This window comes from Falco biarmicus, chromosome 11 (assembly GCF_023638135.1).
Source record: "Falco biarmicus isolate bFalBia1 chromosome 11, bFalBia1.pri, whole genome shotgun sequence".
Lineage (NCBI taxonomy): Eukaryota > Metazoa > Chordata > Aves > Falconiformes > Falconidae > Falco > Falco biarmicus.
In genome coordinates this window covers 29171144-29196565 of record NC_079298.1, presented here as the reverse complement: position 1 = coordinate 29196565, position 25422 = coordinate 29171144, and the positions used below count along the sequence as shown (strand labels likewise).

General features: G+C 41.3%; 1 protein-coding gene across 3 annotated transcripts in view; it reads left to right on the top strand.

Annotated features, from left to right (window-relative positions):
* Positions 1 to 25422, top strand: part of DNM3 (dynamin 3) — a 187063-nt gene that overhangs the window by 88105 nt on the left and 73536 nt on the right. The gene's annotated exons all lie outside the window — the stretch shown is intronic.

Below are 25422 nucleotides of genomic sequence, written 5' to 3'. Positions count from 1 at the left end.
ATGTTCCTCTGCTGCTGTCTGTGAGTTTTGTTCTTTTTTCTTGCATATCTGAACATGCTTATTTGACTGAGTCTATATTCAAACTAAAAAACATATTTCATGGCCTTTGGTGAGATTAATCTTAACTCCTTTGTTTAGGGAAATCATAGCTGTCGTTTACCCCATTTGGCCTATCTTCCCCAAGGTAATTTGTGACTGGATTTGCAATGATAGTGATATACCTGATTTGAGGTCAAAAGAAATGAGGATCCTAAGAGGAGGCAACTAAAATTGTTCAATGTGTCGTATGAGAGTAAATACTATTGAATTAGCCTCATCTTGTGGACAGTCTCCGGGTTCTTATTCCTGTGGGCCTTGGGATACATTTGTGAAGAAAGGGAAAGTGAAGCCTATGTTAAGTACAGTACAGGACAACAGCAGAAAAGGTGCTGAGCAAATAACTGTCAGCTGGAAGGAGGTTGGAGAAGTGGGGACAGCAAGCTTGGGAAGGAGGAGCTGGAGAGGGAGCATACTCCATCGTGGAAGCTGGCTCATGTGGAACAGGTCGCACTACAAGTCTTAGTATATGTTGTTAGAAGACCATAAGGAGCCTAAATAGTATTGGCAGCCTCCCAGAAATCTTCATGTGACAGTTTTAAGTTTAATGATAAAATTTAAACGTGTTGGTAACAGCTAGGTTCTCCTAGGGCTTGTGGCACACATGCAGGTGTTAGACTCTGAAAGGGCACCCGAAGTTTGGAGTAGGTGTGCTTGAAGACCTTGTTAGCTGAAATAAGAAATGCAGGTGTCGGTATTTAGTTAATCCTTCAGTCTTAGCTAGGTGGCTGCTTAGTAATGAACGCTAGTTCTGCCTTAATGTTGTGTGGAAACACAGATGATCAAAACCAGCACTTTGTGTCTGTTGTAGCTGAAGATGTATACCTTGAACTGGTTTGAGCGTGTGAAGGACATGGCCTGAACACTCTTCCTAGGCAATGAAAGGTTAGCCTCAAGGAGCTCTTTCTGTATATTCATTACTTGCTATTCAAACTGGTTTGCTAATATTGTTCTGCACAATATTTGGTTTGAATCAGAGATGTTGCTCTAGTGTGTGTGTGAGGAAAAATTATGCTTTCCTGTTCTATAATAATCTCTTATAATTTCTGAAAATTAATGACCCTGTTTGTACTTTTAAGCATAGAGGTTACATACCAAGGCCATTGCTAAAGCATGGTTATGTATATTAACAGAAATCTCTACTTGCTTCCATACCACTTTTGTAATAAAGTCACATTTAACCTGAAAATGCTGCATTCTGGTTTCCATCTCCATTAAGACCCACAGTAAGCCACGTTATGAAAATTTCTGAATGAATTGCGATATTGGAGACCTGCTTACCTGTTTTCAATAGAAATGACAACCCCAATTTATCTGAAATGTTTCATTTATCTAGTGAAAAACTTGAATTTGCTGTAGCAGTATCTTCTTCAGAGCCTCTGTCCCAGCATCTTCCCAATGTCAAAGGGAAAGTTTAAGAATTCTGGCAAGCGCTGGATGGCATGGAAAGCAACTAGAAGAGGAGATAGTTATTCAGGGACATATCACACCTCTACTTGTATACTTCTCAGTGCTGACTTTATGTGGGGTTTGGATTTTAATTTTACTGCTTTGTTCTGCTCACTGCCCTACTAGCTTGCACAGCAAAGACAGAGTAAAACAGACACAGCAGTTTGCAAAGTTCTGTTTGCTTCTGCACTGGTGCAAATGTTCTAACAGTTAAAGGAGTTGAACGAGCCGAATTGAGGTGAGTACCTGAAACTGCAGGATGTGTGTGGCTTTTGGAGATGCCGCAGATATCCCCGGCTGAGTCGGAAGGGTTTTCCTCCATGAGCTCTCAAAGTAGAATCAATGAGACCTGGTAATATGGGACCTTTCAGTACTATTGTTATGGTGGTTTTTCAAAGTGGAACCCCAGTTTACTAACCTGTGCTTTTAGCTGCCTGAGAACTCTGTGTGGGGGCTATGGAGTAGAAGTATCATATCTGTATTAATCCAGTGCCACCTGCTGAGCCAGCAACTGCATTGTGCACTGTGTCTTTTCTGATCGTAGAGTTGCGTAGAACCCGCTGATGCTCTGATAGTCTAACATAGGTATAAAAGCTACTGCCTTTGAAGACATGTTTCTGGAAGTTTGTAAGAGGTACTTTCTGGTTTTCTTTCCAGTTGTGTTTGGTAAGATTTGTGCCCTCTCCTGCAGCTCAGAACTTCTGCTTTACTAAGACAGCACCACGATCTCCAGTAGCTTTAAAGGGAGAACGGGGCTTATCTGATGTATTACTGTTTCCCTTATATTTTTTGTAAGAGTGCAATTATAATGCTATTTACTATAGGTTGCCCTCCAACCCCCACCCTTCTTAATTGTTTACTTGGAGCTCAGAGAACACAGTTCATTGTTAGGAAGAAAGAGAATAATTCAGACAACTTGGTCAATCAGTGTGCAGCTTGTTTTAATTTTTACACTGCCTCTATTGTGTGGAAAATATGACTTTTATAAGCATGATAGTGCAACCATGAAATGAGATTTTTTTGAAAATGTTTCATCCATAAAATGAGAAGGTTTCAGAAATTGATTATGGGCTCTTAGATGACATTTAAATAGTTGCAATGTTCTTTAGGTGTATGCTGCACAAATGTTGCAACCAAAAATCTACATGAAAGGAACATTGTTTGCAAAGTCAAGTACTCAGAAGCTAGGAAATAGTGGATTTATGGTTGTTTGTGCAAATGTAATTCTCTCCTCCCGTGTGTGCTTTCTGCACACTGAACAAGGCAGGAGTCCCAGAGAAAAGTAGTGCACAATCACGTAATCAGATACTTAATCACAATGCATACACATGTGGAGCGGAATTAAGGTTGCATGTGCAACCATAAATCTGACATTCCCTGACTCTCAGGTACTTGATGTTGAAAGAATTTCATTTAAGTTGCAACATTTGCTGGTTTTAGGTACCATTTCCTAACTTTAAAAAGGAAAAGTCTAAAAGACTTCATGCAACTGTTAAGGTTGGATGCACTCTAAGGGTGGAAGTTCAGGGTGAGGGGCTGAACTTTGCAGCTGGTCCAGTTCTCAAGTAACACAGCACAAGCTGCTTTAGATGGGAGCAGTGCGGTGCTGCGGACATCAGCTATGTGTGCCCCAGTAATTAACCTGCTGCAACCGTAACCACTCTCCGTGCGTTTGGACCTTCTACTGTCAGCATTGCAATAGAAATCGTTGTCAGAGGAGTTGTAGGGATCGGCGGTGGTGGCTGGCAGGGCGAAAAAATTGTCTCTGTGCAGTGGCAATTAGTTGCCAGATTCAGGTATTGTGGGCGTAAGGAATGCCAAATTCAATCTGTTTTCCTGCTGGGTGAAGAAAGGTGGAGCAGAATTTCATGGGTTGGGAGAAAAAAAAAAAAAAGGCCTCCTGGTTTGAGGAATTTTTGGAGTTTTTTACCTGCTGTATATTACCAAGAGCCTACTACAAACTGCACAGATTTAAGCAATCTTGAAAGATTAATGCACAAGATGAATTAATAGTGGGAAATATGAAGGAGTTAAAATATTTTAGATTACTATCATCTGCTAAATTGGAAATGGTGTGCCCAGAGTGACTATCTTGCAGTGCATCAAGATTTTTAGAAAAGAGTAGGTGATTGCAAGAAGGCTTCCATTCAATTTATCTTCTCTAAATAGCCCATCAAACCTGATGGGTAATTGCTCAAAAATAAAACAGTCATCTTGCACAAAACAAGCCAACCCAAAACAACCTATAGGTGTCCAACCATTCCTGCCAGCAGCTAACTGCTTTTGGAAAAGCTTCATGAACTGGGCACAGTTTAGCTCCCTTGTCACCCTGCCTTGACAGCTACATCACAAGGTAGAATTGCCTGCACTGTTGGAGTGTGAGTGGGATTTGTGCATCCCGTGCTGTATTTGGGTCAGAAAGCTTGCACTCCAGTGAGTAGATTCTTGGCCTTCGACCCCTCGCTTTTTAATACATCACCTCAGTTCTGTAGCTCTCATGTGGAACTGCACTGATCAGAAGTGTAATGTGAAACTGATTTTGCAAAACAATAAATTGCAGAGAGCTTGAGGAAACAGGTGGTTTTGGTTAGTAAATTGCACATAAAATACAAAACATCAGTAAATGGAAGTCTTGGCCCTAGGAGAGGAGCAGCGGTGTTTAGCCCCTTTGCTTTCCCTGTTGTGGTGATTGGTTTAAGCTCGCTTGCCTTTGGCCCCAAAGGGGGCTGTTCCAGCAGCCCAGAATAGCCAGAGCACTGCAGAAGCCCAGTCACAACCTTCCTGTCTGCATTTGCTGAGGATTGTAAATAGCAAGTTACAGCAGCGAGGAATCTGAGCTTCACATGGGAATACCTCTGATACGGGGATTTCCCAAGCTGCTGGATTTGCCAACTCTGTGGACCCTGTTAGTGGCCAGAATGGCATAATCTGCTAGATTATCTGGACCCCTTTGAGGCTTTACAATGCTCCTGGTCTTTGCAATGGTATATCGTTCGCAAAGACAAATGAAATCATAACCAGAAAAACTAAAAACTAAAAATAATAATAATAAAAAAAAATATATAAAAAAATCTTTCCTTTGCAATTCACACTGAATAACTTTCCATGAGGCTCAAACTAACTGCAGTAATAGAATGTAGTTGATATTGGATTAATCTTACCAATTTGATGCATGTGGTAAGGATGACGGTTGCTTCAATCTTTACTGTACCAAAGATGTATAAATGTAAATTGTGTTTTCTGAACTGGAGCTCTCTTTAATGTTGACTTCTAGCTGTGTTGCAGCTAAACCCGTGCCCAGATCCAAGACTGCAGACGCTCACACACAATTAATCTCACAAATTTATGAATGCCAGAGCATGGAGCAAAATGAAAACAACTGGAGGAATGTATAAGGGGAATAATTGGACTGTATCCAGATGTGCATGTGTAAAACATCACCAATTGACTCCTCCCCCATATCCTGTCTGAAGAAAGGAATTTTTTAAAAAATAAACTAGGGTTATTTGAAAGAAGTTGTGGTGTCTGAATGAAATCTAATAGGCAAGATTAGTGGTAATTAAGTACATTCTTTGCTCCTTTTTTTTTTTTATTTATTTTGTTTTGGGTTTTTTCAACTCGTTTAGTATTGTTGAATTTAGCAGATTCATTGTACTTTCAGTGTTACAGCTGGAGCTTTTGCTACACCTATTTGAGCTGCAGGATAGAAGAGGAGAATCACAAGGATTGTATGAGTGTGTGTTGTGCGTTGAAAATTTTATGAGTAGCAGCAGGCGCTTGTATGTTGTGTATCATGATATTTTTGTCGTGAACACTAGTTGAAAGGCAGAGGGACACTTGAAAGGTTTTATAGAGAGAGACTTTCATAAGCTGAAAAAAAAAGCAACGTCCCTTCCTCATGTTGTATTTGCAGATTGGAGTAGAACTGAAGGTAACAAACACGCTCTTACACAGATTTTGTTCAGTGGCTGGCCGCAGTGAAAGAGGACTGTCGCAGTGTGTGCACTTAGGGCCAGTGCCTCTCCTCTCAGCCACCGCTGTGTACTTTTTGACAGATCTACAGTTACAATGGGGATGGGAAAAGAAGAAAAGGGGAAGGGAAGGAGAAAAGTCTAGACTGGAAAAAAGTCAACTTTTGCTTTGCTGCTTTGTTGGTTTAAAAAAATAAATAAATAGATAAATCTATTTTTCCCCTAATTATTTTCATGCACTTTTTCTGTTCTTCCTTTTTAATCAATTGAATTGCCCACCTTTAAATACTTGTGTGCTTTCTCAGCACAAACTTTTCCTAGACATTTTGTAACACTTATTTTTCTCCCCAAATTAAAATAGCAGAAATCTTGGCTGAGTTTCACAAAACACCCTCACAGGCTTTCTCTACTGTCTTATGTTTACTTTGGTTCTATACCCAAATAAGTTGAGAAAAAAGAAAGAAATAGCACTGAATCTTCTTAAGAGCTGCAGTTGATACTTACTGCGAGGAAGACTCGTACTGTTCTTTTTTCTAGTCCTTGCTCACACAGCAGTGTCCCTGAAGCCAAGGACATGAAAATAAAAAAAGAAAATTCTTTGGGGTTTGGACCACGAGACTCTAGCCACCTCCCTCCACAACAGCCTTTATCACAGAAACACTCTGTGCCGATTAATTTTCACAAAAATCTTGTTTTGGATTTCAAACTTTGTTTTAGCTATGCTTAAAATGGAGTTGAAGCAGTATTACTGTTTGGTTTCTGTTGAAGGGATGGGCTAGAACTTGGGCTTTCTGTGCTTCAAGGAGTTGGACTTTGGTGGTTCCCCCCCCCCCGCCCCCCCCGCCCCCCACAATGGAAAAGGACATGTTAAACTGTCCAGGCAGGCTGATATTGTTGCCAGAGATGTAAAATTCTTGCACTTAAAACTGAATGAACACAGAGGCATGATACTGTTTTTACACCAGGTATAAAATTGCCAGACACAAATCTGATTTAACAGAATATGGTTTTGAACTTAGTGTCACAATGTTTCCACTAGAATACAGTGAAAGATATTTTTGAGAAATAGCGATAGACCTTGGATAAAAAGCCCCAGGTTCATCTGAAAATGCTTTATAGTTGGAAAGACTCTTTAAAAAAAATAATTCAGATTTGCCACAGCTCGTCATGTTGATTCACTGAAGTTGCAGCAGCTGTCGAGGTGAGATCGAGTTGCCTTGGCAACAGCACATATTGTATAACAGTACCACACCACCATCAAACCACTGAGGTGAGAAATAGTTTAAAAGCATTACTAAATTTTTATGGTACGTCTGCTTCATTTGCAACCTTGTGGTTGGCTAAGTTTACCCAGCTTTGCCTTCCCGGAGCCCAGAAAGCTCAGCTGCTGAATACTGTTTGGTGAAGAAAGGCTGGGGGTGGGGGAATCCCTAATTTGTGGGGTTTTTTGTAAATGCTGAAGTTAAGGTATCTCTGTATAACAGCTCTTGTTAATTGTGCTCATGCTCACAATGCAGAGTTAGTGCTGTACATAAATGCATTTTCCTCTACTTTTTATACCTTCTGTTACAAGCCAGAGTGACTTTTTTTCACTGTTTCAGGTTATGAAAGCAGGAGATATTTAGAAAAAATCTCTTAAAACCTGGCAGAGAAAGCCCCCAAACATGAAATTGGCCTTGTTTGATGGTTGCATTACAAGTTTGGGCGAAATCCCTAAAGCATTCAAATGGTGAGGTTTCTGTCTTTTGTGATGACACCTAGGTACTGTGCTTGCTTTCCAGTTTGCTTGCTTTCCAATCCTTTGTGCTTGCCACAGCTGTTCAATTTAATAGAATATATAATCACTTCCAACCACATTATTCACAAGGGATATCTGTTTGTGTGCCCCACCCTGTATATCATACATTCCGCTAGAGAACTTCAAATCTAGTGTTTTACCAGTCCAGTGGACCCCAAAAGCTCTTTAAGGCTCTTTTCAGTGTTTCTTTACTAAGAAGCATGTGTCTTGGGGGAGGGGTTGGTCATGTAAATTTTTCACCTACCATCACCATTATTTCACTTCTTTTTGGTTCATTTTGACCAAGGTTCAGATCACCTTGAGTCTTTTTGGGGCTGTGATACTTAGATGGCTTTTATTAGAAATCTGGCAAAAAAACCAGTGGCTAAGTTATTGCATACTTTTAAACTTCAATCTGAAAACGAACAAAAACCCGAAAAGAACAAAAACATGGTATCAGCCTTCAGCAGTGGGGGGAGAAAGCCACGAGAGGAGCAAGTGTTGTGAAAACCCTGCAAATCACAACCACCTGGTTAGAGTAGCGAGTCCCACGTAACTTAAAGAACTGACTTCAGTCGCAATGTCCAAAAAACAAGATCCTGCCCAAAGCACTAGTTAATAATTATTGCATACAGCTTGGAGGCGGCCCAGATTCTGCAGTGCTGTTGGATCCTCTCATGGGTTTGCGCATACCACAGCGATTATTGAATGCTTTTCCAAGGTCCATTGTATGTTCTTACTCGTGGGATTTGGTGCCTCTAGTGTTGAGCTGTGGAACTATTTAACAAAGCTGTGTCAACAGCGTACCTGCTCTGTAGTGATCTCGTGGTCTCTGTAAGCTCAGTTGGTTTAAGTGTGCCATACGGACCTGAATGAAATGAATTCTTGTGCCTGGGAGCTGACCTGGCTATAGAATATTTTGTAAAGGTTATTCATAGCGTACTTAAGCGTTGTTGGAGTCGCTGCTGCTGTTCTTCAGAACAAGGGGATGTGCAAAAGGCATCTCTCCTGCTCCACTGTGTTTCTGAGAGCTGGCATACTCCTGGGTGGCCAGGAGAGACTTCAAGGTTGTCCCTGGGTACAGTTTGTTCGACTGCTGTACTTGGAGCGAGGGCAGCCGGGTCATGCCGTATCGTACCGTGCTGCCCACTGAGCCAGCTTACAGCTGCTGTGGACCCGAAAGCACTGCTGCCACAGCTGCACAGGAACCTGTGCTGATAACCTGATTAAACCCCTGGGAACAGGGCTGTCCCGCGCCCGCGTTTGTGCTCGGCGTCCGAGTTGCTTGCGCAGAAGGGTGCCATGCTGACAAAAAGCAGCCTGGCAGGGCTTCCCGCGGTTTGTCTCTTGTGGCCTTAAAACAGGTGATGCTGTATTCGCTTTCCCAGTATCGGCCAGTCTAGCAAAGGATATCGGAAGTCTGTGGGTTTTGAAGACTGGGAAGAAGAAACTGAAGTAATAGTGATGAGGGAGGAATCTTTCCTTACAGCAGACTTTAAAGCCTATTAAACTATCTAGCCCAAGGAGTACTTTGTTCCGAGCAGATGCAGTTTTGTTGTGTAGTTGCACAGCTTGACACTTCGTACTTAATTTAAGTGAGGCTGCATGGAGGCAAGCAGTTATCAGTTTGTAAATAATCCTCATTTTCTTACCATGATATGGTTTTGCAGCCTTTGAAATAGGGTCTAGCTGCAACATCAGAGGAAAGAGCATGTTACTGGAAGACTGCCAGGTGACCTCTGAGCTTTTAGTCAAGGTGACAAGGATTGTTAGCCCTTGGGGCAAGAAATGTTGTAAGTATTTTTACAGTGCCATTTTGAAATATTCTTTAGGTGCTCCTGCAATGCAAGTGGTGATAACGCTCCTGTGTCTAGTCCTAAGTAGCAGTAGATTGACAATATCTGCATTTCTCAGACCTGCCTACCTGCTGCGCCCGTTGCATTGTAGACCAACACGTTTGAAAGTGTATTTTTACCAGTAATCAGAATATGATGCATTCTACTGAGCTGTCTCTCTTTATTAACCACAAGTAACAGACCTAATTACTATAGCATTTTTTGGCTGAAACATTTTTTTAATTGCTTATTTTAGTTGCCTGGGGGAGTGAGCTAGCCTATTAAATCTTCCAGTAGTTTTAAATAATAACTTGATTTTTGGAATCTATATTATATTAGCTGAGGCAACCAAATTATTGTTTTGGCAGTCAGAGCACAACATATGTACCAGAGCAAAAATTATTAGGAAGGAGATCAGAAAACTGATTAGTACATCAGGCTGTTAGTTGTCACAAACGATTCTGTGTTCTGCCCAGGAGAAGCTTTATTTTTTTTCCCTGTGCAGCTTTGAAGGCAGTTTTATCTTGGTCTGTAGAGAAAAGTCATCACTATTTTTGATTTGTTGTTGACCTGCCACTGGGGAATTGTATAGTAGGTGCACTCCTTTGTTCCTCTTCTCCATTTATCTGGATATTATCTTACTCATAGGTTGGATCCTTAAAGAAATGGTATTTGAATTCATTCTGTCTGTCTTTATAATGGCAAATGAGGGTGGCTGGTGGTTGAACACACCTTTTTGGAAAGAATTACCATAATGCTTTCTTTTGCGTTAATGTCCTGTCTCTGCCAGTGGGGAGGGCGCAGACCAACATCTGCACGTGCAGCAGATAGAGTCATTAAATCATCCCCTAGCTCGGTTGTGTTTCAAGTCTTCCTGGCAGTCTGCTTGTCTTCATGGTTGTCATCACCATCGGAGGTGACATCCTCTCTTCTCGAGGAAGCGAATATATATCAGTTACGATCCATAGTTTGATCGCTTTTGTCATGATGGCCACCTTGGCATATAAAATTGGAGTAGAATGAGCATATTCCTGGAGCCTCATGTCTCTGAAGCTCAGTGCCATTTTCAGCAGGAATAGCAATGACGCTCTGACTGCCCCCACTGATGCTCCCCTAGGTCCAAGTGTCAAAAGCTGGGTGGGCAGTCAGTTCGCCCCCCGTAACTCTGAGAACACCGCTCTGATACCCACCGCAGAACACGTGTGGGGTGAAGCACTGTGTGTGCCCCATGGATGGAGGCTGGTACAGGTGTGCGCACAGTCTGTCTGCAAGAGCTTTGACTTGGCTACCTGGCTTCTGGGAATCCTGCGTAAGGGACTATGACCCTTCTTTTCCAATTCGGAACAGTTTCCATGGGGTAAACGAGCATTTCCAGGGAAGTGTTGTCATATGGTACCTTAGCTGGAACACATCTATTTTACTGATCGCTAGAATGTGGGGCCTCAGCAAAACTAACACGCTGAAGCAGGAATAGAAAGCAATCATTTAAGTATCAACTGGTGTACGCTTGTGTTCTGTTAAAGTGAAATTTGCCATTTTCCCATCTGTGGAGTCAGTTAATAAGCCAGAGAGACTGGAGATGGCATGGGAATGGTAAAAAGCACCAGTGTAAGAGACAGTGGTGACTCCAGTCTGAAAAAAAGGGTTGTACAAATAGGATTGTTCTTGTTAGATTTAATAGTGTGAGATTAATCTCTGCAGATGAGATAGGTTACAGGACTGGGTCCGGCATCTGTTCTGCTATTTGTTTTTATATAACTTCTAGTCAGTCCTTGGCTATTGATAAAGGTAATGAAAGCAGACTATAACTTTTGGTGCGAGTAGCTTTTACATGATACATCATCTTTTACGAGAGGCATCCCACATGCTAATCCATGTTTCTAAACATATCCAATGTGCTATCTGTTTATCTAAAATTTCCACTTCTGGTTTCCCACTTTTGCAGTGCCCTTCTGATTTTATTACCTGGCTAACAAGTGAGAAGTAAACTCAAGGTAGTGGTTTAAACATTTTGCTAGAAAAGAATAATCTTGTTACTAAAATGTAGATGAAAAGTTAAAAGCTGTGATTTGATTTCTGTTTCTACTATTTATCTTGTTAAAGTCACTTTAAGGAGATACTGTCCATGGAAAATCAGACTTCAGTCTGCAATTTTGTTATCTGTTAGATTTAAACAAAATTTACGATAATGAAAAAGCTAAGGAAAAAGAATCTCCACTTTTGACATTGTGTATTTGACAGCATTTTGAAAAGTAACAATTCCTGTCCCAAACCAGATCAGTGTGTTTGGGAAAGCAGCGAGTGCCAGGCGCTGAAGAGGGGCTAAATCTAATGGCCTACTGCAGTCCCCACAGCAGACAGCTGGGCAGCATTTGGCTCACTCCCTGGCTTCATGAAACTTTATTTTCCTTGCGTGGGTTCCTTTTTTTCTTTTCTAACGCAGCTGGGGGCATCCATAGGAAAGGATTCCTGGAATCACAGAATTCTTACCCTCAAGGATGCTTGACATCAGTGGAGATCGTAGCCTAAGTATGTGCTTTGTTTAAATAAACTTTTGTTTAAATAAACCTTTTTAATTTTTAAAAAAAGTTTGTCAGCTTTCACAGAGGAAATGCAAAAGTCAGTTGTTTGATTTTGTCTGTGTATGTTGGAGAAAACAATATTCACAAACATACAGCATTAATTTTAAAGCTACAGAATGGTAGTTGGTTGCTTAGAGGAACAGGTAGAAACTTATGCTGCTGAATGCAGTATTGGTTTTGTTTGTTTGGAATGAAAACGTCAAATTAATGTCTCTGCAAACTCTCACCCATAAAATATCATGCATCTTCCCTTTAAGTTTTCAATTTCATAATTAATGTTCATAGAGAGTGTTTAGATCTCTTATGAAACATGTAAAGTAATAAAATAATTGTTGCCTAAGCATTTAAATGCCAGTGCTTGACAATGGGTTAAAAATACTGCACATTTTTGGTAACGCTAGAAGCCCTGATGGGTGGAGTACGGCAATGGGCGTTGTAGTATGGATGGGTTTACTAACCCTTTGCTGCACAGCTGAAATACAAAAAGGCTGAAGTAATGGCCAGCAAGAAAGTGGATTCTCAGGAAGCTGTGTTTAATGAAGCCTGTTTAAAAACCTTTTCTGAGCAAAAGAGATTTAGTGTTTTCTGCTGCAGGAGGAGCAAGGTCTTTAACCATTTTCTAATCACTAGCTTTTTCTTGTAAATACTGTAGGAAAAGCATTTGCAAGAACAGCTTTAAAGAGTTAGGAAAGCACATTAGCAAACAGTTGCCAAAATATCTCTTTCTACGTACTCTACCCATGTTAGAATAATGAAATTAAACGAAACATTTTTTTTACATCTGGTTTTGGATCTGGAAATAAGTTGATACAGACAGAGGTTCACTGGACAGTTTAATTACTGTAATAAATTTGCAGTAAACCTTGTGGAAATAATATTTTCTTTTTTCACTGTGAAGACGGGTACATCCTTACATAAAGAGAAGCCTGCTTCCTTCTTTGTCTTATTGTTGACAACTATAAATTTTCAGTTAGTTTTTTGTAATGGGTAACTACACATAAGAAATCCCATCTGTATGAAAAACTGTGGGAAGTGTAGGCGTCCACAGAGGTGGTCAATAAGCTGTGCTGCTACCAACAGAAACTCTAGGAAGAAATGCCATTTTATTATGCTTTTCAAAAATAGCCTCTGAAGATTCCACATGGGTGCTTTGTGGGAGGGCATTCCACACTGTGGGAGCAGGACCAGTGCCTTTAGGCATCTGAGGTCAAAATGTGAACAAGGACTTCAGACATTTACAGTTGTGTTTCGCCCTGCTTATGCAAAAAATCATCTCAACAGTTTAAGGAGAGTTTATATAGCAAGCTTAGTTTGGGGCTAACCAACACTTCATGGGCACAAGTTACATGAAACCTAGAATTCTAAGTTCTCTGTCATTTCCATAATGACCTTCTTTGCTGTGCACATGAACATGTTCCTATAGCCTTCATGTAAGACACGTGAAATGATGCTTTTCTGCAAATTACTAGCCACTGAGATGATGGACCAACACCCTACCCTACCAAATGGAAAAGAGGAGTAGCTACTCCTGGGTTAGGCTGGTGCCCAGCCAGGAGGGGATAAAGGAAGGTGTGGTGTGTTCTTTCCCAGAGTCTTGACCCCTTTGTTGCTGGAGCAGAACCAGATGTTGACCTCTTCTCTGGAAGATGAAGGCATCTCTCTATGGATTGAGTCTCCTGCTCAGCTGGACTTGCCATTGCACTGTGGAAAGCAGCTGCCCCTCTTCTCTGGGCTGGGTTTGTCCTCACAGTTTATTCTGTAAACTCACAGTTCTCACGCTGGGTAAGTGTGGGGTGCTGTTGCCTTTCAGCCCCACGCTGATAAGTGGTTGCACCATTCCCAGTAACTTTAGTTCTGTCGTTAGAGCCCTCGTCTCACACCTCTGTCTCAAGCTGCGTCTGACACACCAGTCCGAGCACCTTCCTGAGGCACGTGGCATGGGAGCCAGGACTTCCAAAAAGCAGTTTTGGGGAGAAGGAGCTAGCGGGTGCAGGGCTAGAGGATGCAAAATTGGCTGCACTGGAGTAGAGCAGGGAGAAAAAGAGAATGCGCTTAAAACAGGAAAACATTTGAGAATCTCTGAGTGAGGCTGTGTTTTTGGTGAAAGTTGTGTGTCATCTCATACAGCAAAGATGCTAGCTGCAGTGTCAGTAGCGGAGTGGGAGTAGGGCTGAGTTCCAAGGAACTCTTACGCTTTTTATGTTGGGCTTGCTTTTCTGTTCACTCAGGTAATTTAGGTAAGAGGTTTACATGCATCCGTTGCAGAGTTTTTACTCTTACGACTTTAAGCTGTTGATTACTGAGGCACTTGAGAGAACTGAAAGAACGGGGCGGGGGGGGAAACGTTATTGAACTTAACAGTTTATACTAGCGCTTCATTTTCTTTAACTTCATTTTTTCCCCCTAATATCTATTACTGCTTCTTAGCAAAGAATAACGTGAAAGAAGGGTTGAATGCTGGAGCTTTCTCAACATTGCCTACTAATAGCTTTCCCCCGCAACCAAGCAGTGGCTCAGCTTTTTCCACGGCATCTCTCTTTTAGTTAAAATACCTCATTATCATCAGGTGCTGTACCGTGAATCATTACAGGATCACTGAAAGGCCTGGTGATAGTGATGCATGTGTTCTTTGTTCCTCAGTTGCCTCCAGGAAACGCTCGGAACATCTCCCTCCCTGTTTGGTATCAACCCCACACCGATAGCTGTGCCTTTGATATGAAAGATGATGCTTTCCCAGCTGTTTTCTGTCTGACTTCCTAAATAAGACTGTATGTCACTTTTCCCCAATTCCTTGAATTATTCCACTAGGCTTTTGTTAGATCAATTAATAGTTTTGATCCAGTATTGAAAATTTCTATCTTCGCATGTTTATTTTATATGCCATTAGTAAGTCTGTCTGCCAACATACCTGTGCAGCAGTTGCTTCCATAACCCTTTCCTAACATTATTCCCACCTCTGCAGCCCCTTGTCTAGGTCACCATGTGTTATATTTATCAGTAGGTCTTTCTACATTCTCATTTTCATGTTTGAGATACTCTAAACTGCTTTAAAGTCCTCTCCTCTGGATTCTTTGCCCTCACACCCCCACCTCCCCTTTAGGATCTGGATAAACAGGGAACATGTGTTGTGATTCTGTAATTAACAGCTTTTTTTCTTTTTAAGCAGTGCTGTTTCTGTGTGGATGGGTGTGTGTGAGGATGGGGAGGGTTTCCTTAGACTGTAGGGTAAGTGGAGAACTTACAGCCTAATTCAAATTAATTCTGTTCTTATGAAGCTCAGCACCTGACATAAGTCAATCTTTTTGCTAAGCGATCCGAGTATTGTTTATACTGTGAGAATCTACAATCCAATGGCTATTAGATTAATAATCTAAATATAAATAATTTATATTTTCTTTATATATAAATAGTCTAATTATTTTAGATTAAGGGGCATATGCCTGTTATTATATACAAAATTTTCCTCCTTTTCAGTGAGTATAAGAAAAATTCGATGCTGTGTTTCTTTTGGAGGTAGGCTTGTGTCCTAGTGTTCTGAAAGGGTCTGGGGTTTTGTTTGCGCCTGCTGAAAATATTGGAGGCAGCTGCGGTCACATCTTCCCTTCCCTTGGAGATGGCGGTAGTGTCTGATTTGTATGACTGAGAGATACGGTTTCAGTCTCTTTAAAAATGGTGACCTTCTCCACAGAAGTCCCCAGAAGTAGTGGGTTTTGACCGCGTACAACCTGCGGCCTCTGCGTTTCAGTAGTTCTTGTCTTTAAAAACATTCCTGGCACCAAATGTCCTCAGCAGGAGTTGTGAGAGTTGGATGTGGAGATGGAAGTGAATGCAAGAAGAAAAAGGGGACTTGGGGCTCACCTGTGGAGGCCCTGGGCAGCTGCCAAACGCATTTGAGTTTAAAATCTTAGTCTTATGTTCTCAGGCTGAAGTGTATTTTTCCCCTGTCTGAATTGGGTTCTCTACCTCCCCATTCCTAAAGTGCAATATCAGGGCAGATTGAAATGTATTTGAGGTATTGCGTTTCCATCAGGGAATGTGAATTTCTTTTAACTGTGAATTTTCCAGGCTTTTAACACTTCGGTTTGGTAGGATTTTTTTTTTTTTTTTTTTTTTTTTGAGAAATGGCAATAGTTCTGTAATGTATTTTATTCAAATATACATGCATTTAGCCTTGTCTATTGCCATGTACTTTTTCCTGACAATTACTAGTAATTATATAGTTTGGTAATGTATTAGTATAAACCCCTCATTATTTCAAACTATTTCAGTGTAATATATGATTAGACATTGAAAACAAATCTCAACTGAAGGACTATCTAGTTTTTGTAACCTTGGGAATATTCTCAGAGGGGAATAGAATGTTATTTCAGCAAAAGTAATGAATTGAGGAAGTAATTAAAATATACATTCAGTTTGGGTGATGTAAATGTAAAAAATGGATTACAGAAAATCAAACTGCTGAATATGATGTTTAAATAACTCTTAGGTAGATTTGGAATATTTTTAATGAACATTTTATTTCAGTATTTTTGAGGCTTGTGGAGGGGAAACTAGCTGAAACATTTTCTTTGTTTTGTATTTATTTTTAAAATTCTGTTGCATGGACAGCTTTGCAATAAGCTGTCCTCCCTGCTTTGTGTCTTTTTGTTTTTTGGAAACAAAATGAGTGGAAAAAATGTTTGTCTAAAACGTTCTTCATTACTTTAGAGTATGTTAAAAGATTATCTCTGTTGATACTAGAATTAACTATGGGTGAACTTAGCTCATGGGCTACTAATGATGGTGTTTACAACAGGAAGGCTTAGTTCTATGAATTCCGTTTTCAGAATTGTTCCTAGAATGAATACATATATGGAAAATTATAAACTTGGGAGTTTTAGTACTTAATAGTTTGTTTCACTATTATAGATTCCTTACTGAAATTCAAGTTTGTAACCTATCTTTGTAAGTTAGTTATCATCATTTTACTTGGATTTTTGTTGCCACCATGCCTCTTTCCCATTAAAACAATCTCAATATGTTGGTGTTAGAAAATGGTTGTAATACATTTTTTTCCAGCAGCAGTTCCTTGTTGGTTGCAGTATCTGTAAAAGTTAATGACATTAAGGAGTAATGGAGTATATCTTTCAAAGCACAAGTAATGAGTAATAGGAGTGTTTCGACACAGTGTTTAAAGGGAAAGGAAAAAAAAAAAAAATCATGGTATTTGGTTTCCTGCCCAGAACTTTGACTGACTGTCTGGGAATTCATGCTGTATGTCAATGTTCTGTAGGATCAGTGTGCAAACTTTGGAGTGATTCTTTACAAAGATAATAGTGTCCTGCAAGTTCAGGGCCAGCGTATTGGTATTCTACAGTATTTTGAGTCAGTGTTGGTGAAGACCTGTATTTTTGAGGAAGTGCTCCATTTCCTAATAAATATTTCACTTTTGTCCAGAGAAGCAGAGGTGTTGTCTTTCTTGTCTGTAATATAAATGTATACTATAAAAGTTCAGCATTTTTGCAGATGTGTTTCAGCTTTGAGATTTCAATATGCCTTTTTCGTTGTCTTTTTTGTGTTTGCAATAATGTCATTGCCTCTTGCGTTGTCATGGTGTGTTTATAGTTCTGAAACTCCTGGAGACTTTCTGCGCCATTGTACGTTTCGTAGGTTCTTTGAAACGGCTGAGGTTAAGCTTGTGTAGACAGCTCTGCTGGAGCAAAAATTTACATCTTGTTTATTGACTCTTTGAAGTCTTATTTTCATAAATCACTTCACCAACAATAGCTATCCAAGCTGCATGTTGCAGTTTTTTAGAGCATAATGATGCTAGTTCTCACAGCTATTTTGATCATTGCTATATCATATGGATAATTGGGGTTTTTTCTTGGGAAAGAGCTCCTTCCCTAATTGTGTTCTTGGGGTGTCCAACTGACAGTATCTTAATGGATATGATTAAGTGGATGCAGGTGTTTGTTATCTTAACACAACTTCTAGTCTACACAATGGTATATTCAATTTGTGTTTTCCTCCCTAAGCAAGCAGCATGGAATAAAAAAGGGTGTTGGGTATGAATGAGAATAATACTTGATTGCAGGAATCCAGGCATGGGAGAACTGGAATTCTTTAAAGATGATGTTATTTTATACAGAGGAGAAATGGCATTTTAAAATGTCTTAGCAAGAAAAGACAAGGTTTGGCGTGAGTCGAGGCTGGAAGAGATACAGAGAAAAATAGAAAAATTAAAATATTATTTAATTATTAGTAAGGATGATATTTTGCAATAGCAAAAGGCTATTACCAGAAGATTCTTAATCTGCCGGTTACTGAAGACCTCATCCACCATACAGAAGCAAGGGAAATGCCTCCTTCTCCCAGGTGCTGATACTCTTGAGCGAGAACTTCATTGCCCAGTTTTCATGCTCACTGCTCACAGCAATGATGATGGAGTCTCTGGTTGACTGAGCCTTTGTGGCTGCTTTGGTAGAAATGTATCTGGCAACCAGAAGCATCACAGATGTTGTGTCCCAGCTCCAGCAGCCCGCTCCCCCATGCCCCTCGCCCCGCACAGTGCCGGGACGGCTTTGTTCAAAGCTCTGGGCTGCGGCACCGCACGATCTGTCTCTTAGCAGAAGCCTCTAGCTGTCACCTCCAGTGTAGTGAAACTAATTCCACATGACTGAAAATTTGCTTTAGCTTGATGCTGGTGGAGTGTTTCACCAGCCTGTGTCTTAGCTCTGTGCTCTGTTCTAGCTGGCTGCAAAACCAGAGCTTTGGATAATCTGTCACTGGGCTTGTCTGCTCTGGGTCTGCAGGAGAACTGCCTTCGGTGCCAGGCGCTTGACAGCTGTAAGGCTTTGGTGTACGGGTGTTACCCTGTCACCCTGATTTGGCAAGGACACAAAGGTGAGCGTGTATGGAACTGAGAAAGGTGATCTGGTGATAAACGAAAGAAGTTCTGCCATCGCCCAAAAGGGCAGTGATGACGCTCAAACAGTTGTGGTTATTTCTGTTTGAGGATGCCTCTTCCCTTCCAGAGGTGTTGCTCTGAGCTTCCCCAGACTGTGGTACCTCCTGCAACACCTGTCCAATTTCACCATCTGCCGTGGTGTTTAGAGGGAGCAGGTGGCCAAGGTGGCAGAACTTGTCCCCCTGTTTCAGATGTGTGTTTGTTGAGGTATGCCCTGAGCTTGATGTACTTTTCCCTTAGGGTGATCCTGGAACAGGACCTCTGTTTTCTGTGGAGCTGAGGGTACAATCAAAGTAGCTGGCCGTGTGTTGCGTGCCCTTCATGGTACATGCATTCACATGTGAAAAACCAACACACAGCTATCAGAAAAGAGCTGTTTTGAGTGAGCAACGTGTGGAAGTTTTCATTTAATGTGCAGCATCTGCAGATTGAAAAATGCTGTGTATGGCAGCTCTCCTACACACGCTTTCCTTCACACGTACTCCTAGTGGTAGGAGTAAGTAGTAGACTAACACTGCCTAGCACCTTGCGGTCGCTTTTTTTAATTACAGTACCTTTAAAGAATGCTTTGATGCTGCATCTTATGCTGCTGTCCTGTAGCTCTTGACTGGTCTTAAGGCTAATAGTTTCATGATGTCTTGGATGTTCTCCTAACCTTTTTTTCCGTGTTCCCACGCCTGTGTTGGTCAGGTTCCTTCTTCCCAGTTCAGTTATTGTTCAGGGCTTGCTATGACAGAGTCTAGAATCCCTCGTTGCGTTCAAGTACCTACTGGGGCGGACGATGTACATTGAGAAGCGACTTCTGTCTTTAGAGGGTTATGGTCTAGAGGCAGCCAAAGGTCAGTTTGAAGAGCAGCTTTGGCTGTGAGCTTTGGGAGCCTTTCAGTCTGGGGAAGTTTTATGGAAACTGTCACCCTGATGAGTGTTTCTAAGGAGGTTTCAATCTCATCACTATGAATTTCCAAGGGCACAGGGTTGCAGGTTTTCCTGCAAAACACCATAATTATTGTAGGATAGCTTTTGTCAATTTCTGAACACATTTCAAAACCCAGTCCCTTGAAGATTTGATGGCATATGTCACTTAGCATTTGAAGGTAATATTCTTGATATAAAGTAGAAATAGAGCTTGATGATTGTGGTGTATTCAATTTTCTTTGTTTATTGAATGTAGGAGCATCCCCAGGGCTACTTATGTTACAAAACCCCAGAAATGTTATTATGATAGAGTAAGCAGGTGGTTTTCCACTCTTTTGTTAGAATTCAACAGTTTTTATTTGATGAAATTAAGAAGCCAATGTATATTTATACATATTATGTAGAGCAAGGAAGGAGATATCTTCAGACAGTTGTCTCAGAAGTTAGTGTTTTCCATGACCCAAGTATCTTGGCTTGCTTAAAAAAAATACTAAAAAAAAAAACCAAACCCAAAAAACCCAGAAAGAAAAAAAGCTGAAATGTACCTTTCAAAAAAATTCTGCTGTTGGGAAAAAAAAAAAAAAAAAAAAAAGGAGGGGTGCTGGGGGAGAAGTCTTGACACCACAAGCTCTGTCATAGCAGAGTTTCTCTCGGATGTCTGGAAAAAGTCTTATACTTCTGGGATGCTTTCCAAAATATTTTCAGTGACCATTGCCACAGGCGTGAACCTCTTAATGCATTTTGCAGTAATCTCCACCACAGTGAAATTGATTACTGTCTGAAAGCTTCTAATGATAACAAGCAAGTAGGACAGCATAAATGCCATGAACTAATTTCTGCGTGTATTTTGTTGCATCTTCGGGAGTCTTGCAGAGACAGATGTGTTGCCTCAGGAAAATCCTGCTTGACGTTTTTTACGTAATTATGTAGTTGCATATTTGTAATTTTGATTTTAGCAAGAATGATTATGTTTTTTCCACCCACGCATGCTCATGCACAAAGGATCTAAGTGTCTCTCCAGATACCTCAGCTGGTACCCAAAGAGAAGTATCTGGTGGCTTCCTGAGTCTGAGCTTTTCTAGGGCTCATTTTATAGAAACTGAAATGCATTCAAAAGCTAGAAGAGTCTTCAGAAATGCCTTTCCAGCAGAAAACAATGGTACTGTAGCCAAGGTGTATCTTCTTCATATACCTACCAAGGAATTTCAGGAGGCTTGTAAGTAAGAGGCTATCTTTTTATGTGCAGATTAAGGGACACCAGGAAGCTGAAAATTCAGTTAAACTTACTATGGTTTTTTTTCAATCTTAACTTAGTATTCCTAATGCAAGAGGTCAGTAGAACTGGAGAAGTTCGTCCACCCAGACTATCACCTTCTGCACTTCTATTCAAAGAGAATAGGTTGCAGGAATTATGCAATTAAAAAAAGTCCCACCACCAAAACATATGTGGGTGTACATATATATAAAAGTATCTTTATACACACGTTCGTATATATGTAATAAGCAACATTGTAAACTGCATGAATGGAAAGCTGTACCCAGCTGAAAAGTCGGATCTCCCAGGAGCTGGTATGTCATTGTCACTCTGTGCCCTCTGCCAGCACAGCCATGCTGCACCTTCATCCTGCGCTGTCGCTCCCCCACCACTGTGATTGTTGGATGATCTGCAGTAGAGTGAAAAGTAAAAACTTGAGCACCGCTAGAGAAAAACAGGCTGTCGCAAGCAGACTTCACCGCAAGGGATAAAAAGGTCAAAGGATCCTTTTTTCGCCCCCCTCTACCTTTAGAGCAGCCACTAGACACATCCAGCAGAATTTTTCCAGACTGTCAACCAGTTCATCAGTCGGGGCTTTCTCTCAATTTTAAATGCCAGCACCACTTCAGTTCAGAGGAATTGCTGGCTTCTTTCCCAGACAAGATTTCCCAAATTCAAAATGACCTTTCAAGATCCTAACTAACAGGAGCTAAACAGAGATTTCCTCTTCATCAGACCCATTCTCGGATTGATCCTTTCCTGACAGCACATCCCCACAGCACTGATCGGTGGAAGACCAGCCCTTCCAGTTGTGATAATAAACGCCTCCCTTGAAGAGGGGCAACCTTCAATCATGTTGAATTTGTTATATATTCCAGAAGCGATTACACTTCTGTTTGATGCCCTGATTAACTAAAGGCAGAGGGAGTACCAGTGAAATAACTGGAATTTTTAATTATTTTTTTTTTTTTTTAACCCAGCCATCCAGGCTCTGCACTAACACCACGGGATGCCTGCTCAGCCACTCCTCGTTACTGAGGGAAATCACAGATGGGCAACGAGAAGGCTGTTTATTGGGGTACCATGGCATGGGGGCTGCTGGGCAGGCAGCAGCCCCATGGAATGAGCTTGGTGCAGCAGGTTTGTAGCTCCCACTCAAGGGCCAGCTTAGCGGCTCAGCACAGCACCCCCCAAGGATTCTGGTTGTTCGTTGTTGTGTGCTGTGCCCATCCTCTCCTTTGGGCAAGGAGAAGGAGGCGTTCAGGGCTGCTCAGCCCTGAGCAGGTGGGTTGTGAGGTTCTGCTCTGGGGTGTGCTGTGGGAACACAAGCTGCAGCTTCAGCTTCCTATAAACCCTCAAAGTTGGACAGCTGTGCTGCAAAACAGTGATGTAGGGACATCCCATATTTGTGTCCTTCTATGAAGTCTTGAAATGTAGCAGGGCAGTAAACTCCTTTCAAGAAAGACACTAGCGACCATTTCTTGAAGGGATGAAGTGTTTCAGCTACAGAGTCTTGTGATTCTATTCCTGAAGAAGTTTGGGCAGAAGGAAAGTGCAGAAACAAATATAGTACTGGATCTTATTGAAGAAAAACACTGTGGGAACTGAATAACACGCTGTACAATGAATGACAAGACCAGACTAAGGACTGATTTAACATTAGCATCAGGTTTAATCTCATAGTTGAAGTCAAAAGAAGCATCAGAGATGTAACAGGCCTCTTGAATTTTTTTTTAGTAGTATGGTGTGGGAAAAGGTACCAAAAGATTGGGAAAAAATCAGAAGTGCCACGAGTGCATGTAACTGCCTAGAAAATCTATTACAAATGCAAAATATAAAAAGATGATAACTCAAACCTGAAGCAGCTTGTTTCTATCATCAGATCTTATTCAGCTGCAGTTTCAAACTTGGGATTTTCAGCTTCAATTTGTATAGCGAACTCACAGTCTCCACCATGGCAGAAGGTAAAGTAACACTGAGGGAATATAAGATCTGTTATTTGTGCTCTGTGCCATGTGCTCCTTTCTTCTAAGTCTGCCTTATTGCCCTAAGCCATTGTCACATTGTGGTATTGAGACTTTCAATTTGCAGCTCTTGTTCGATTCTTTAGCACTTGCCCAGAGTTGTTTCTCTTACATGTTGCATAATGGTTCTTCTGTGTCTTTGTTGATACTTCATTATGTATATGCCTGTATGTGACAGCTCTCTAATATGTCATGGTGAATTATTCCTGGCAAGGTAGATACATGTAGTAAAATTGCTGTCTGGGTAACGTACATCCGTTGTGGTGTAGCCCAGCTACAGAGTTCTTCTGGCACAGTGAGAGTGGAGCAGGAGGGGTAACGGCAGTGCGTTGGGGAGGTGTGATCCACCTGCCTTGCGAGGGGTCTCGGGGAGCAGGACAATAACTGTTCATTTTTTGCCTAAAGTTTTTGTCTGAAAATTTTCACTTGAGCACATAGGGAATCATTTGTACATATGAGCGCGCTTCTTGATGCCCGTATGGCTGGCTTTCTTGAAGAATGAGGATGTATGGTGGTTTGAATCTGGTTCAGTGGGCGAAGAAAAGAAATTCTTGGAAAAGTGCTTGGCTTTGGTGCTTTATTATCAACAGCTAAAGCCGTGTAGGAGTTGATGGTATAAAACTGGAGGGAGAGGTGCATAGGTAGAAGAAACATGGTCTTCTCATTTTCAACTTTATTAAGGATTCTTTTGCTACGCTTTTCGTAAAAAATCTTAGAATGTTTTTGTATGTGGTGTTTTTCTGTGAAAGCAGCTCCTTCTTAATTTTATAGTTTAGAATTATGTTTTCTACAGCTGTACCCAGGAGCATGTTCAGGCTCAAATCCCACATTGCTAAGTTGTCTGTAATAAAATAACTTGCTTTGTTTTTTTTCAAAAGTTTGGAATAATATATAAGTATCTCACGCTTCGTTTTTCAGCATATGCTTTAAAGCCAAGTGTGGTAAAGCAGAGACCATTGTGAAGATGCTGTGTGGCTTTCTAAACTGAGAGAGAAAAATAAACTGAAATAGAAACACAGTAAAATTCTCTTGGGTATATTTAGAATATGGTTAACTCTTGAATATTGATTTAATACTGTAAAAGTTGCTATGAGCCATCTTAATAGTTTGCATTTTCGTCAAATGCCACAGACTAGGTTATTCTGCACTGGCAGTGAGAGCAGCTCCTAGGTGTCAATGAGTCTGAGCCATGCCTTTTCAGGAGTAAACAGGCATAGTTTCAGCCCACCACCTTATACTTCCTATTTTTTGTTTCTTCTTCTTCTTTCTTTAATATAGATGGCTGTGGCTTAGCAGCTTCACAAGCCACTGCTTCTTGTGTCTGTTCCTGTCTGTAAAATGAGGGTAATGATCCAGCCATCTACAAAAAGTACAGTGCTGTAGAACATCGTCGGCTTGGTGTTACTGTCTGCTCTGCTGCTTAACTGCTTTACCAAATTGTTGCTCAGCTTTGGTGTTCCACCTACACATTTGAGCACCCTGGTTGCCCAGAGCAGCTGTGGATGTCCCATCCCTGGAAATGTTCAAGGCCAAGCTGGACGGGGCTTGGAGCAGCCTGGTCTGGTGGGAGGTGTCCCTGCCCATGGCAGGGGGCTGGAACTAGGGGATCTTTAAGGTCCTTTCCAACCCAAACCATCCTGTGATTTGATGATTGCAGGACACCTTAATGATGCCCTGCCATCACTAGCTGCTTGCAGAAACGAGGTCTAGCACGGTGCCTGGGCGTCAGGTAAGTATTAGTTACTAATGTGGAAAAAACCATAGTGTGGTGTCAGTCTGGAAATCTAGTTGAGAGGCAGAAATGCCAATGTTTTTGTCTAGTTCCCAAGCTTTCATTCAAAGCTGTCCCTCCTCAGTTTAAGATTTTAAAGGAGTTTACAGTTTTCTGTCGTTAATACCTAACACTGGTGTGAGAGGCATTTCATGGACACCTCACTTGGCTCCCAGCGCGCAGTAGTTACTCTTTGAGAGCTGTACATTGGGTACAAATGAAGCACAGAATGAATCCTGCTCTGAACCAACCTTTGTTCCAGCTTTTCCAGCATGGCTTGTGTTTCCAGTTGGGAGTTTGATTTCTTTGAACTGGCGGTCCCCACAGTTGGCATAGATGGGTTTTGGTTGGTGTCACAACCCCCCAGTTAGAGACTGGTGTTCTAAAAAGCATTACAGAGTGGTGAGCAAACCCGCTGGATGCCCCAGGATGTAATGGCCAGTACCCGGGCTCGGGCCAGCCTTTCAGCATCTGACAGCATGTATTTGAATGTTTGAGTTGCCCTGCATGAATTCTGCTTCTGGTCCTCAGGATAAAATACAGGGAGTAAAGTTTGCCCTGTGTGTTTCTGTTGCCCCGTAGGGATCTGGAAGAGACAAATAAAAATCAGAATCACCTTTGAGAACTGGAAGAAGCTGAAATAATTTATTTGTTTATTAATTACATCTCTTTCCTTTGAAGCAAAAGAATTCTTCTTTTCCCCTTCTAATTCTTCTGATTCCCCTTATAACCCAGTTGGCTGCCACCGTGACCAAAGTTTCTTCTGCTGCTGTTTGTATGGAGCCTACAAAGTTCCAG